Source organism: Bidens hawaiensis, unplaced genomic scaffold, assembly GCF_021521415.1.
Source record: "Bidens hawaiensis isolate Kalapana, Puna unplaced genomic scaffold, B.hawaiensis_p1.1 tig00048079_1, whole genome shotgun sequence".
Classification (NCBI taxonomy): Eukaryota; Viridiplantae; Streptophyta; class Magnoliopsida; order Asterales; family Asteraceae; genus Bidens; species Bidens hawaiensis.
The window spans coordinates 47340-63694 of NW_027498589.1; the positions used below are offsets into that span (position 1 = coordinate 47340).

The 16355-nt window shown below is 33.6% G+C and overlaps 1 pseudogene; it reads right to left on the reverse strand.

The window, feature by feature from the left end:
• Positions 1–2398: 2398 nt before the first annotated feature.
• LOC143597305 (bidirectional sugar transporter SWEET9-like) lies at positions 2399–4148 on the reverse strand (annotated as a pseudogene).
• Between the last annotated feature and the right edge of the window lie 12207 nt (positions 4149–16355).

Here is a 16355-nt window from a genome sequence, read left to right on the forward strand (position 1 = left end):
GTAACGAACGTAACCAAAACCGCCTGAATTCGTCTCGACTCATCACGGCCGAAGCTCGGATTTTTACCAATGCTTGGGTTTTACCAACCGAATAAAATGTCTTTTTAAATGTTTTATTTTTTATGTGTTATCTATTTATATGTTAATTTGACGAATTTTTTCATTTTTCATTTTTTTTTACATTTTAGCGTTTGGGTTTAACAACACTGCTTATACCGTAATGAATGTAATTGATACTAATCGAATTCGTGTTAGCTCACTGTCGTAACACTCGGTTTTTACCCTAGGGTTTTACCAACGCCCGGGTTTCAACGATCGGTGTTACCAACGTCGGAATTTTACCGACCAAATAAATGTCGTTTTAAATATTTTAATTTTTTATATGTTAATCAACCGAACACATATTAGTACATCACTGCAATGCGACAGGTACATAAACAGATCCGACTTATCTAGTGCGTTATGCAACCTGCCCGATGCAGCGTGCCGGGTAAAACACTAGTTATATAACTATTTAAATTTAAATCCGCAATTATATTAGCTTAAAGTATCTTGTAAGACTTAATCTATAACATTCGCTTTAAGTGTAAATTTAAACAACTGAAATATGATGAATCTGTGTGCTAGCTTCTTATTCGATGACTGAACTGAAGAGCATACCTCAATATAAATTAATTCGTCAACAATTTTGATCTCTTCCATGTATACATTGGATACAATATCCGATCCCTGCCATACCTTGACTTGCTTCTGTCCTATGCTGAAAATATCCACTTTCAACGTACTCTATACCGGTCAGCCTAGGGTATGAAAAGTTAGATTCTGGAAGAGTTTTGGTTGATCTTTAATGGGTTTTGTCATGTCTTGTTGAGTCCTAATCACTCACTTAGCATGTCTAATGGTTTTGTGGCATAAGTCTTTAGCCCCGAGTCAATTAGAACTCAACAGGATGGTGATCCGGAACGATAAATTAAACAACCTTTATCCCAAGAATCAAGTTTTAGGGAAAGGTTAAAACAAAAAGGGAGAAAAAAATGAGAAGTGTGAGAATGATTTGTGGCAACACGAAAAACTCTTAAAAAAATTTCAAAAAATTAATAAAAAAAATCATAATTCAAAATATAAATAAAAAACGAAAAAAATTAAAAAAACAAAAATGTTTCACTCGTCATTCCCATTCCAAAGAAAAAGAAAAAAAAATGCCGAAAAGACACAATGCAGAGACAAGAAACACAATGACGAAAGTGAACAAAATACACAATTGTAACTGAAAAAAGACACAATAGACCGCAAAATATAGCACAATTCCGAACAAAATATAAAAAATATTGAGTAATATAACACAATATAAAAAAAAACATAATGCCAAGAAAAAAAGGCACAATCAATGACGAAAATAAACAAAAAACACAATGATAAAAAAAAGACACAATGATCTTTTTCTCTCAACATTGTTTTTTTTTCTTTTTTTAAGAACAAGGAAGATGGTGGAAACATTTTTGAGTTTTTATTTTTTTATTAAATTTTGAGTTATAATTTTTTATTTAATTTTGTTTGAAGGGTTTTTTTTTGTGTGGCTATAAATCATTCTCATTTTTGTCACTCTTTGTAAAATAAATTGACCATCAAGTTTTAATGTATTAATATACTTAACAAGTGACGCTTTAAACATATAATAATTAATCAGCGTGTAAGATTGATTACATATATTGTCCGGTTTATAAATCGGTCATATGGTTGTTTGTAAAGTAAAAGTTGGGATCCATTTCCGCTACAATGATTTTAAACCTATTGGCCATTTAAAGTATGGTGTTGCAATGATATTGTTAAAAAGCTTCATCGGTAAATGGGGAAGACTATTGCTAGGTAACTTGGAAAACGACACATACATGACATAAAGGTATAGGCACAGGGTTGTCTAATACAACTCGTATATTGAACGGGTTAACCTGAACACGACCCATTTAATAAACATGGTAATTAATCCAAAACACTACCCCTTTTAATAAATGGATTGACCCGAGCTGAAGACTTTCACGCACGTTGGTGAAACACGTGTATTAACGTGTGCATTGTCATGTGTTGCTAAACCACACCATCATAGATTATTCTTGACGTGTTTGATGAAAAATTTTGCTTGTGTATATGGTTTACAATAAAATTTTAGGCTGTCTAAATTCCAATTAAAAGATTTAGAAAACAAGAAAATAATGATATTATGCATGCATGAATTTGAAGTTTTAACATTTTAAACTCAAACATGTTTATACTGATGATCATTAAGTTCATTGAAGAAAAATACAAATATTTGGAACAGACATTTAAAATATGCAAGATCAACACGCATCTACTTATTGATTTTACCAAGTCGAAATGAAAATGCATGTACACATCAATCTCATGCTGCGACTTCAATGACATGATTTGGCACATTTGGGCATGATTGAGGTTCAATGGATACATGATCGGCATCATGTCCATTTTTGTTGAGTCTGACCACCACCGGAAGAACATCAGAACACATCAAAGCGCTCAGCTTCACAACATCTATTGTTTTGTGGTCTCTTATTTCTGGGATTGTTTTCTCTTCAGTCTCTTTGATTGGAAATTTTTTGGCTTCAAATTCTGATATTTTTTCATTAGCAATTGGCTTCTTGTTCTTGTACATGAAATATAGTATCATTTGAATAATACCAAAGCTGAATCCAAGTACATTTGGAATCTGGAACAATAATTAGCTCTTATACAAATAGAAACCGAGAAACACTTTAGAAATTAAAAAAAAAAAGAGTATAAAAGGGTAGGATTTTTCATACCGCAATATTAAAGTCACCAAGAAGCAGACCATAAAAGAACCACATAACCGCACTGAGGGTAAGAGCTACCGATAATAGAATTGGCATGTATTCTACGCTTTTTGTTTTAATCACCTGTCGCTGCAAAATAATGTGAATAAATATAAATATAAAAGGGGCACACATACATATCAAGGAATATAACCATGTGAAATGCTAGTAACTTTTTGGTGTGCCACAATGTTAATATCTGCCTTTATGCATGGATACTTACCAAAACTCCCAATGGTGCTAGAAAAACACATAAAGAGAACACAAGGCAAATCCATCCAACTATCACACCACGGGTAACTCCACTAGCAAGGAATTGAGTTAAGATAACAATCAATCCGAAACCAACAACTATTAGCAACACGATGAGCTTCAAGCTCTCCATCTGCATAACCAAGATGTTGGTTAGTTCTAATTAACTTTCTTTATTGATAAGTATGATCATGAAATTTCATTCCAAAATAAAGATTAGTATATATACCCTAGCTTTCTTTGGCGCGTAGAAAAGAAAGAAACAAATATACACGGTTTCGATGAAGCAACCAACTGAGTTAATGGTAATGAGAAGCAAGACATTGCTCTTGAGAAATGCATAATATATCCAAAGCATCGCGCTGAATAAGCCCACAACATAAGGCGCTGATTGAAACCCTTCTGTTGATTTTTTTTGTAAACTTTATAAAACTTTGGACTGCATTTATATGTTACATTGTGTTGGGAAGGTTAGGTAATTACTATATTGAGGCCTCAACTATATCATGAAAAGAGAATACAATAATCATATATAAGAGCTAGACTTACATTGGTGCAAGAAATACCATAAACGAGACGATATTGCCTGAAAATTTCGTGAAGCAAGATGTTAACTCTAAAATCGTGCATCTTACTACTAAAAAACCGTAAACTTGTGATCAAAATACATTTGTGATCGAAATAGCTTGTCGTATATTTATTAAACGAAATCAATGGGTTGCAAAATTAGTGACTATCACTGATGTGGTCGCCAATTTTACCATTGGTTAAGTTCGATCACGAAAAGTTGTGTCAGTGGTAATATGGTCGCAAAACAGCTATATGCGACTGAATATGCAGTCGCATACCAGTTTTCTAGTCGTGTGCATGAAAAAAATGAAGATGCAAGGGAAGGAGAAAGAAATAAAGTAGTCTACATACCAAGAAGGCCAAATGCGAGAGTGAGGCGAGCCAATGTCTCAGTCATCCTCTTTTAACTGATTACCAATATAACTATCTTTCTGGAACCTCTAGTCTCTTTTCTTGCTCTTGATGAGTGGTGCATAAGAGATGATAGACTAATCACTTTATATAGGAAGCCAAAGTTGAGGGTACGTGGAGGGTCCACCACATAGCAAAATAGCACCCAACTATCCTCTTTTTCCATTAAACATGAGAATCGACACAAATTTAATTTAATCAATTAGATTGAGTGGGTACATATTTTAATTTATAAAAATCTTTTTCTATAACATATATCTCTCATCATCTTCTTCTTTTAGTTGAGAAATGCAATGATATATATTTGTTGCTTTGCAAAATTAAAATATGATTGTTACATTAATCGCTCCGAGAATAAAACACATACAAGTGAAGGCATAATGATACACTAATCCGTAATTAACCTTGTTTAAGATCGAAGGAGTATGGCACATAAAAATGTTCGATATCACCCCCTTGTTTATGTATCTTGTTCAGTAAGACAAATATATCATGCATGTATGAACGTGCTTGAAAATATCGAAAAAGATTACAATTTTTTTTTCTCGCACAATGGTTGCATTTATAAAGCATTCACTTATAATTTTGTAAGAAGAGCGCTAAAAAGATTAATTTGTTGCATTCTGTTTTCTACTCTCAACGCTCCCTCATGGGTGACAAAATATATATGATTTCTACTTAGTTCATCATTACACTTACAATCAATGCGTAAAGATATTAAAATTTTCATACAATGTATGTTTCATACACTATTTAAGACATGACTATCCAGACACCCTTTTTACTCGCACTTTCTCTTTTATACACACCTCTCTCAAAACCCATATGAGTGTCTTAAATCTTAATAGCAGCTCCTGTATTTAAAACCTATAGTTAAGAAAAGAAAATATAACTAAAATATTTGTTGCAATGATTTCCATATTTTCTTGGGTAATGATGAATCTCATCAAACCAAAACTCCCTCAAATCCTCAATACCTAGGAAAATTTAAGGTAGGTGCTCCTTGTTAATTAAGGTGGGACATCCTGGAAGCACTTTTTGATGACTCAGCCACTCATCCAAATAATCGGGTTTTAAAGACCCAGGTAGGTGGGTCCTAAGCTCCTTACCAATTTTCGACACCAATAATGAGTTGATTAATTAACCATAAACATTAGTATGTGCTTTGCTAATCTTATCTAACTTTATGAGTTTCTTTTGTTCAACTTTATGAGTTTCTTTTCACTAGAAGACACGAACACCAAAAGCATTACGCATTCTCATCATATTTAATCAATTTTTGTAACCACCACATTACATCTAGTCTATAATTAGTGATTCATAAAATAAAAATAAAAATCGAAATCGCCTTGAATGAATGTCATATATTAAGTCACTCAATTTTTATGTCTTCGAAAATTATTGAAAGAGATAAAGAGTATTCAAGTTAAATCTTCTAAAACAAAGGGCTCTTTTTAGAAAACTAGTCCAAATTTGATAGTTTAAACTATTTAACTTCTTTATCGAGCCAATAACATCACTTAAAGAAAACCAGTACTTTACCCGTCCGGTGGACGGAAACATCAACGCTGGAATGCGCCGATAATTTAGTAATTAATGAAGAAACTTACAAAACAAATGCATTCTAAGATATCAGGGCACGCTCCCAAAGAGCCGAAAAAACAATGAAACTACTCTATACAATTTGAAAAAAATATCTGCTAAGATCCAAAACAACCAAGAACTCAGTGAGTAACAATCCATCATGCTTTGGGTTATACAAAAAGCCGATTTTATATATCTTTGTAACTAAACCCAAGCCTTAGTAGTTATTGAGTAACAATCCAGCAAGGTCTGCACAAAATATAATATACTGCATAATGATTCATAAAGTCAAAAGTCCCATAATTACAAAAAAGATAAAAAAAAAAAAACCTGCATAAGCTAAACTACATGAATGTCTACAAGCAAGTAACATATGTCTCGAGCATGTGCAAAAGGTTTTCAACTCCTTACCGCTTTTATGTTAGAAACGTGTTTTGTGACCATTCAATTCTTGTTGTAGTAAACTGCATAATGAGAATTCTAAGTTTTAGTTGGATTTAGGATCTAATTAAAGAGTTATTTTGTAAGTAAATAGCTACATCTAAACAAAATAAAATTGTGAGTAATTTACCTCACTAATTGAAACAACCATATAAGCAAAAATTTGACAAGTTTAGCTAAATTCGAAGTGCTCGCCACAAAACTTTTCATTATCGCCTGCAAATTAAATTTTTTTTAACGTTAAACCATACAAAATAAACACTTTTAAATCTTATATATATATATATATATATATAATTTAGCATCAGGAACCGACTTGTGCATCTTTACATTAATAATTATAAAACTCTTAAGCACCTAAAGTAAACCATTAGTAACGGTTCCATTTAATAATCAACAGTTTTGGTTAAAAAAAATTACAATGGTCAAGCAGCCCTTCCAGTCTCAATTATATTTCAATTTTGGCAATAAAAAGATGATTATATGATAATCCAGTTTCAAGTCAACTGTTAATTTGGTAATTTGACTTGATACGAAGGAATCAACTAGATCATAAGAAAATTCAACGTCGTTGCGAAGCTAAGACAAAAATAAACTGTTGGTCCAAAATACATGCATCACATCCAGAAGTCTAAACTTTATCAAAATAATAGAAAATCAACAATTTGGGTTAGATTTGTTTGTTACCGGATAAAAGTCAAACTGGTCATATGTTACACACGAATCAAAATGATATCAAGGGGCAATATGGGAATACAAAATTTTGATACGAAACCGTACGCATCCTGAACTCGAAAGTGGCACACATATTCACAGGTTGACATAAAAGTTCTTTTGTTTTTATTATTTATTTATTAATAATACTATAATTTTATATTTTTACTTCTACAACAAAAATATAACTTTTTGTTACAAAATTACACTTTTATTATAAAATCTTTTGATGATTTCTTTTGAGCTTTAAATCCTACTATAACACACCCAATTGATTTAGTTAATTACATAAAATACATTTTAGAAAAAAAAAAAATAATAAATGGGTTAAACCGCTTAACCCGCAAACCCGCCAAATTGAACGAAACACAATTTGTTTAGTTAAATGGGTTTGCGGTTCGATCCGAAAACTGACCCGAACTTGTATATAGCAAACCCGAACATGCCATTTTCGTATTACGTTTGTGTCATGTCAGGTTTGGGCTTCAAGTTTGACTCCCGCAACAATCTGTCTCCCATATAGCTACTCTAGTTACACGCTACAATAGAAAACATAAATTAAACACTTTTTGAAGCATGTATCCAACATATAATTAAATAAATAATTATCATTCAATCCGAAACTGATCTGAACCCGTTTTTTGTAGGGTATTGTGGAAAAGTAAATCATCATTTCACCTTCAAAGAAAATAGTTAAAAGCATCTTATCGACTTACCTAGTACAAAATGGCAAGTAACCTTGAATGTAATATAAATGCATTCAAATCATGTTCCCAATTTGACTTGTTTTAACTTTCAACCCATTGCCTTTCCCACCCGACCCACGCTTAATTTAAAACTTCTGATTTTACTTTAATACATTCAATTTAAAAGCAAAAGATACATTTTAGAAAATCATCTTGTTCCCTATCATACAGGGCTTTACTTTTTTTTTAATTCAAAAGTCCACTTGAAACATAAAGCATGAAAACAGCCACGTGGGAAAGCAATTAATAAGAAAAATGTCCACATATTCAAAAAATTTGCATAACTAAATGATGAACTTACAACAGGATCAGGAGCATCATCTTGTTGGCACATGAGCCCACGGTACATTAGTTCCAAGACCAACAACCATTTGAGTGGCCCAGTTTGTATAAGGTCGACTCGATGCTCCAAGTAAATACTCCATCGGTCCATATTCGTTTTCAATATGTCGCATTAACTTCTATTAAAATCCAATTGTGCAAATTTTTGGTATTATGTTTAAGAAATGAGTAGTTGTGACTACTTGAGATAAAATAATTGGGCCACCTTAATTCTCATATAATCTTTCTGCCTTGTGAATTTTTCCGTTGCAGCCTATACATATATAATCATTATTGCTTGCTAAATTTAATATACCCAGAAAATAATATTTTAAAAAATTAAACCTCTTTTAGTTTTTTGAGAAAGTGAGGCGGACCATGTTCTGAAACTAATTTCTGGAACATATTTCAACCAACCAGGAAACCCGTTGAAAGTGAAATTAACAAGATAAATATTGAAAGAATTGCCAAGTAGCCACCTGCAACAACTCATTTCTTAAAATGCATAAAATAGGCAAATGTCTAAATTAGTTTTAGAGTTGTTTCAAATCACCTTAGTAGTAACAAAACAAAATCACCAAGTCGATTGCTATCTAGATCTGCTCCACCAATTCTGGACAACCTAATTTCTTTATTTGTATCATCTCTGCAAAGTTCAAAGCCCATATAGTTAAAAAGTTTATATATACTAACAATAATAGGATCGTGTGTTCACATTTAAAGAAGAGTTACTTAAAAACAAATTTTCACAAAAAAATATAAGAAGTCATTGTAACATACCTGCAAGATGTTTAATTTGACAGTTTTTGTTCCTCTCACAACTCTCTGCGCATTGCATTACTTACAAAAGTGCAAAATATAAGCAACAGAAGACCACAAATTAAAACTGCAAAACATTGTGATATGCGAAGTGTACTTTTCATGACTACAGTATAAGAATAGAATAGAAAATGGAAGATGGTGATTACCTAAGATCGCAACTGAGAAGGATTTTCACCGATAACTAACCCACCTTTGAAAATCTTAATCATCCATCACATAAACCTAGACCTCCTCTCTATATGTGAAGAAAAAAGCCCCTGCTTTGAAAATTCTGGTTGCATAGCTGCTACATATCAACTCTAAAGTAGCATGTCTATCTAAAAATAAGAACAAACAAATTAAGAAAGCAAATGAGGTAAACTACATTGATCTGAGTACAAATATCACAAAAAAGAATTTAGTAATATAAAAAGTAGAAAAGAAGTGTCCTTTTTAGTGAAATCTAGAGTTAAAGTTCATTCAGGCATTTCATCAAGCAGTTGGGGGACAAAAACCAGCATCAGAAAGAAAGAAAGAAACTGATTGAAACATTGAGTTTGAGAAAATCTAGTGAACGAAGTTGTTGAATCCCTGCATTCTATTCTATTGATAATATAAATAAATAAATAAATAAATAAATAGATATCTAGATGAATGATTGCTGTTTGTGTTTCCTTCAATCGATAGCAAAGTATTGGTGGTATATAACGCAACGATGAAGAAACTACACTCAATTGATTAGAATACATATATGAAGAACTAAAAATCGAAACCATCCGAATAGAATATGTCGAATTCCTTTGTCAATTTACAAAAACAGTATATATATATAGAAATTATAGCAGCAAATGAACGAACGTGGGAAGGGTAACCGCCTGAAACTGCCCTGATTGAATCGTACGCCTTGAAACTTGAAAGATGATGAGCAAACACACGTGACGGAAAAGGAGTAACTGTTGCTTATAGGATGGCTGAGGGTAGAAGTTGGTAAACATAAATGGTTGAGATTAAAACTCACTCTTCTCCAATTGGATTTCAATTCCTTACGATTCCAATTCCTTCTAATTCTTATTAGAATGTTCAGATTTCAAATCAAAATTTTCAAATTCAAAATCGTATGCAAATTTCAATTCCAATTCCAATTCCATTCCATGTGAAACGAATGCGCCTTAAAAATATTTTGGGTAAAAAAATTAAAATGAGACTAGTTTTCTAAGGCGAATTGAAATGACCAAAATACTTGGCGCGTTCGTTTCACATGGAATGGAATTGGAATTTAAATTTGCATAGAATTTGGAATTTGAAATAATTTGATTTGGAATTTGAACATTCAAATAGGAATTGGAATTGTAAGGAATTAAAATCCAATTTCATTTTTGTGTGTTCGTTTGACAAATGAATTGCAATTTATCACCATAAATGAATTGGAATCATTTTTTTTAACGAGGATAACGACCGAAACATTTTAGTTTTTTTTTTAGATTTTTGTTTTTTTATTTATATTTTGATTTATGAATTTTTTTTTGAATTTTCTGTTAAAATCAAAGAACCCTAAAAAAATATTCAAAAATAATAATAAATTGTTTATAACTCAAAATATAAATAAAAAACAAAAATAATAACATAACTAAAATCTTTTATTCGTTGTCCTCATTAAAAAAAAAACTCGAGAAAAGATTCCAATGAATTTCCTTGAAATCCTTCACGTTTTGGAAGGATTTGGAATCCTTTGTTTAAGGGAATTTGAAAGAATTGAATTTTAATTTCAATTCCAATTCTTTGACAACCGAACACACCATTTTGGATTCTCACGAATTAATATTCCAATTCTAATGAAACGAATACGCCATGTCTTGAGATTTTAATTATAATTTCTTTGAATTCCCACGAATTCTATGAAATGAGCACGCCCTGAAAACCTTTTTTCCCGATAAATTTCCTACGCCTTTTAACAAAAAGGTAATTTATTTATTTTAATTAACTCTTTCGATATTTTCGACAAAAAATCATATATATATATATATATATAATTCCAAAACCTGTTTTTCAAATTAACCATAGTACAATAACATAAGATAAAAAATTATACTATTACAACATAAATTTTTTAATACCTCTAAACTACAATTATTACTAGCACAATTTAAACAAATATGTCAAAAGAAATCTAATAAACTATGAATTATATCGGGAGGACGTCATTTTCTCTTGAAGTTGTGTATTTGTGTTTGCATAGTTGCATGTATATGTTGTTGCGCTTCTTCTTGCGACCGTTGGTACTCAACGTATGCCGGTGCAGACTAACAAGATGATGATAGTGTCCTAATCACCACGAAATGAAGATCAAAGAGTCCCATCCCGAATTTCCTGACTCTAATGACCTTCTGTCTACATGTGTCCACACTTTAGGATCATCCCCAACACACTTTAGGATCATCCCCAACATGCTGACTAAAATTTGACATGTACATCTCGATCATGTTCCAAAGTAGGCGCCCGCTAACTTATCATAACAATATGATTGTTACTGTACTAAAATTTTGTACAATAATTATATAAAATAAAAATCATTACTTACATATTGTAAGTTCCAAGTATTGAGGATGATATGATCAATTAATCGATCCATAAAGTTTGTTGCAGATGGAATTTTGTGACGATACTTGAAGAATCCATGAAGTTTCACAGGAATTCACTAGTTTCGCAAAACTCCTATGCAAAACTACAAACATTACAATATGCGAAAGTCTAATTGGAAGCCTGCGTCTTCATGATGGCGGGTACGAATCTAGTCTCCATTATGCGAAGCTAGACGATGGCGTATGCGAATCTTAATGGATCAATGCGAAAGTACATGCGTCCTTCAACGAGTGGCGGTTCGTTTGAAGAACAAGGCTCTAGGGTATATAAATAGGGAACTAGGTCTCATTTGTTAGAGTTGGTCTATTTTGTATGTGAGCCACCACCCCGGGTAGGGCTCGCCCGGGGTGGGACAAAGTTATGTAATCATCATTATAAAGCTAGTCGTTTTACCAGAAACATAGCTTTATTGTTCTTATCGGCTTCTATCTTTATGTTTGTTTGATTGTTTTGCTCGCAGCCGACCTGTCTTATCATGCTCACCAAAAACAGGCTCGAATAATTAGATCCAGAAACTACACATATGCTTCTTTGAATCACTACAAAACAACTTTCCCTCCAAGTTATGAATGTCAAGCTCTCGCACACAAAGTTTTGCTTTGGACCAGGGATAAGCATTTTTGGTACTGGCACTGATTGGTATTGTGACATTCATGACAAAACGAGGTACACTATATTCTTTACGTAACAAGTAAACGACAAATCGGTTAATTCGTAGTGCTTAAACGAGTAACCGACCGATAATAATTATGACCCGTATACATACTGAGGGGTCATATACGAGTTATATATATGTTATAGAGGCTAACATATTGATATTTAGGCCTCGGTACGTTTAAAACTCTCTAAACGAAAAAGGTTTCGTTTATCGATACGCTATAAGCTTAAACGCAATCGTTAATGTCAAAACAAGCATTGTAGCATCCGTTAAGCCGAAAAAGATTTATAAAACACTTATATGACATGTTCTAAGCCATCCGTGAAAATATTTTGGAATTTTACAACGAGTCAGTACGTTTTTCTTATTTTACAAAAACAAGCTGAAAAACACACGTTTTTACGTTATTTTTCACACCCGAATTAATTTTCTTGCGAAAAACCGGACCCGAACTAAATGTAAAATGGACTTTTCATGTTTGGGCTTGTGTGTATAATTTAATGGGCCAAAACAGCCCATTAAGGCCCTATTAAATAGTTCCGATCGGACAGCCCAAGCACCCCACATGTTTTTCTTTTACAAAGCTTATAACTTAAGCATTCTTATTCATTTCAATACATCACACACTTTCAAGTCCAGAGCAGCTCCCAACCTGTTCTTTCAAGCTCCTTCCAAAAACCTTAAGGTAAGGCTCAATTTTAATAAGTTTTAGCAAGAATTGATCCATATGATTATCATATAAACATGTTTTGATTAGTGTTAAACATGTTTAACCATCCAAAAACCCTAAAAATCAAGTAAAATTATGTTTTGATGTTAAACATGTATACAAACCTGGAACATATATTTTTTTGGTAAAAAACGCGGATTAGAACATGAATACAACGTTTTTACGGTTTGAAAGTTCGGTTTGAACCCAAAACCGAAACCCTAATTATCAAGGCTGTTACATGGATGATTTATGCTTGGTTTGATATTATATGATATGTAGATATACTGAGTTTGCAACCCGAGACCCGGAAAGACGTTTAAGCTAGCAAAATTCACCAAAAACCGACAAGGTAAACCCGTAATACTCGTTTAGGGGCTGTTTAGTATTAGGTTGTGACGTGCTTGTTGTTAGCTTGTGAAAATTTGCAGGGACATTAGGGATCATATAAATGAGTCCCTGTTCAAATTTGGTAATTTTTTGATAAACGGAGAATATTTGGCGAATTTATTCCCGTTTATGGGCGTTTATTTGGGAAAAATAGCAAAACATATTGAAAAATTATGAAACTTGGTTTTGGAGTTTGTTATGGGATAGTAAGATCACTGGTAAAGTTTGGGAATCATTGGAATTGTCTAAGTAGGGTTTGTGCAGCCATGGTTAAACCGAGTTTTAACAGCCGAAAAACGCACAAAAAGGCATTTTGTCAAAATAGTTAGATTCTGGAAATTTTTCAGGGGCTATGTAGTCACATTGAGGTCCTTGGTAAAAATTATGGGATTTTTCGGAGGTCATTTGATATAAACGGGCCATTTATTACATGATTATAACCTATTAAATGAATTTTTATAAATAAATAAATAATCATAAAATTTCTGGAAATATTTTTATAAAATTCTCCATGTCTTAATGTATTTTTACAAAAATTTACATAATTTATATGTAAATACATATTTAGTTATGATTTATTAAAGATTTAAATTATAATTGTTTTAACGAAACCGGCAGTTTTGTGTTTAACGGACTGACTGGTATGTCAAAATGTCAAAAGTGGTCAAATATCATATTTTTGAATGATATTGATAAAAACAAACTTTTTACGAGAATTCCGGACAATTCGGGTGGATTGTACGCGTTTTGTATAATCAAACCCGTGTGAAAACGGAAACGAACCCTACGGTCAAACCAGATACCGAAACCTTAAAATTCTTTTATAAATCAAATCATTTTATCAATCAATATATTTACTTAAGTTTTATATGATCTTACCTAATCCCGAAACATATAAACGATCAACTGAGCTAGGCTCGGAAAACGGTGAAACTGAGCCAAATCCAGTTTTAAACATTTCATAGTATACAACGTCACAATCTAAGACTATGGTCATGTTCTGGGCCTAACAGCTATACCCAGATTATCTATACAGCCCGACTTAGCTTGAACACTGTACTAGTATTAACGATACGATACCGTTTATAGGAATCAGGCTATAAACGAGACATTTGACTTACTGACACGTAATTTCTGTGCAAACTACAATAAGGTGAGTTTCACGACCCCCACTTTCTAAACTGTGTTACGAACTTTTGGGGTGAAAAGCATGTTTACATAAACTGTTATACTTGAAAACGTGTGATGATGTGGATTATCTAAGTACTAACACTAGACAAGTCCCCACAAACACAAGTGATTAACTTCGTGCCGGTGACGTGTGGATAGTACTATCGGTTTGACAAACCCAACTGACAGGGCCGGTGGGGTATGCCGGAACATATGTAAACCCAGTTGCACATTGTCATTATATTTTTACATACTGCTATGTGGTGTTAGACATAGTACATACTTGGGGCAAATTGGCTGTTAAATGCCAACGGGAGTGCATGGGCAGTGGAGGCCATGTGTTTTAGCTCGTTTCGGTTTCACTTGTGGCTTAGTATAATACATCATACACAGACATATATACATACACACTGTAAACTTTACGAACTCGTGTACTGATTTCATTGAAACTCGTGAAACTTGAAACTCACCAACTAGACGTAGTTGACCCGTTTTACATGCTTTTCAGGTAAAGCAAAAGTGGAATGATTTGCTTACGTGCTTGGTGTTAGAAAGACAAGTTGAATAGCTGTGAATAGACGCTAATCTTATACTGTATAAGAAGCTCGTAAACCGGTTATGTGTTTTTCACCTAGTTTGTAAACATAGTACCTACAAATGTAATATGATGTAATCTAGTGGTTGAATTTTCTTTATAAACAATGTGGTTGATACCAGTGTTATCTGTTACATTCCCGTATTACGCTTCCGCAACTGCCTAGTCGGGGTGTGACAGAAGTTGGTATCAGAGCCATTGGTTATAAAGAATTAGGATGTCCCTTAGGATGCCCTAAGATAACCGTAGGCTCGATTAACTCTGGGAATAAAATAATATTAAATAATATACACGAATGATTCTTGTGATGAACACGAATGGACAAGTGGGTTATTATGGTCCGGAACGTAATAACGGACTTGTTTGTACGAGGAAATTCGAGAAGAAGTCGATAAACAATCGAATAGGTAAAAACAGCAACATATGTGTATAAAATATAATAATAGATGAATATTTGTGTATATAAACGATTATTTGTGCCTATATGTATAATACCTACATGTATTTTATTATAATTAATATAGAAGGGTATTATTCTTATCACTAACCATTGTGCAGGAATATGTCAAGATCCACTGATCGTGTACCTAACACTCTACCAACAAGGCCTGAGGAGGAAGAGGAGGATCCGGAGGAAGAACCGGAGGAGATACAAGAAGGTGCAGATGTGGTAATTCCCTATGAGGTACCCCCAAACCAACCCGACTTATCGGGTTACCGTTGTGACACCTACCCCCCTAGGGAATCCCCTAGGAATGTAGTAGAACAGGGAGCTACTAGTGCTTATCGTTCACCTGTTAGAGCACCCAGATCCCCTACTCCACCCGTACAGCATACACCAGCACCTCCACCCACTATTAGAAACCGTCGGACTGCTCGCATTTCAGTGCGTCCACCTGAGCACACCTTTTCCCCACCTCGATCTACGTACCATAGGGGAGAAACATCGCGTGTCCGGGTAACAGAGATACCTGTTCCTACTTGGGGTTTACCCGCCCCGGTACCCGAGCCACCTCGTTATTCTGATTCAGCATGGTTTGGTTTAGCAACTGATCAGCTCTTAGAACACTCACACATGATAAATAGTCTAAACCAGCATAGACACGATATGTATGATCACATGAGGTATATGCAGCAGGAAATCAGAATTGTACAAAGATCCAGTGCTGACAGCCACGGGCGTCAGGATCGAGCGATGATACTACTGGGGGCGTGTTTAGCAGTTAATGCGGCCCTAGTGGCTGCTGTGATTTGGTTGTGGTTCCATGTTGCAAAGAATGGATAGGACCTAGTAGTCTGGTCTTATGTATATAGTCTTTTGATATCCCAAGTAGCATTTTGTACAGCGTGTTGGGCTGACTTGGGAGTTGTTTGTAATTTAGTACTATCTCAAGCACTGGCCCTTATCGGGTTAAGTCTACTTGTCACTTGGTGACAAATTTTGATACGCATATACAAGCGCTGGCCTATACCAGGTTAAGCCTATGCGCTAATTTTGGATGCATAT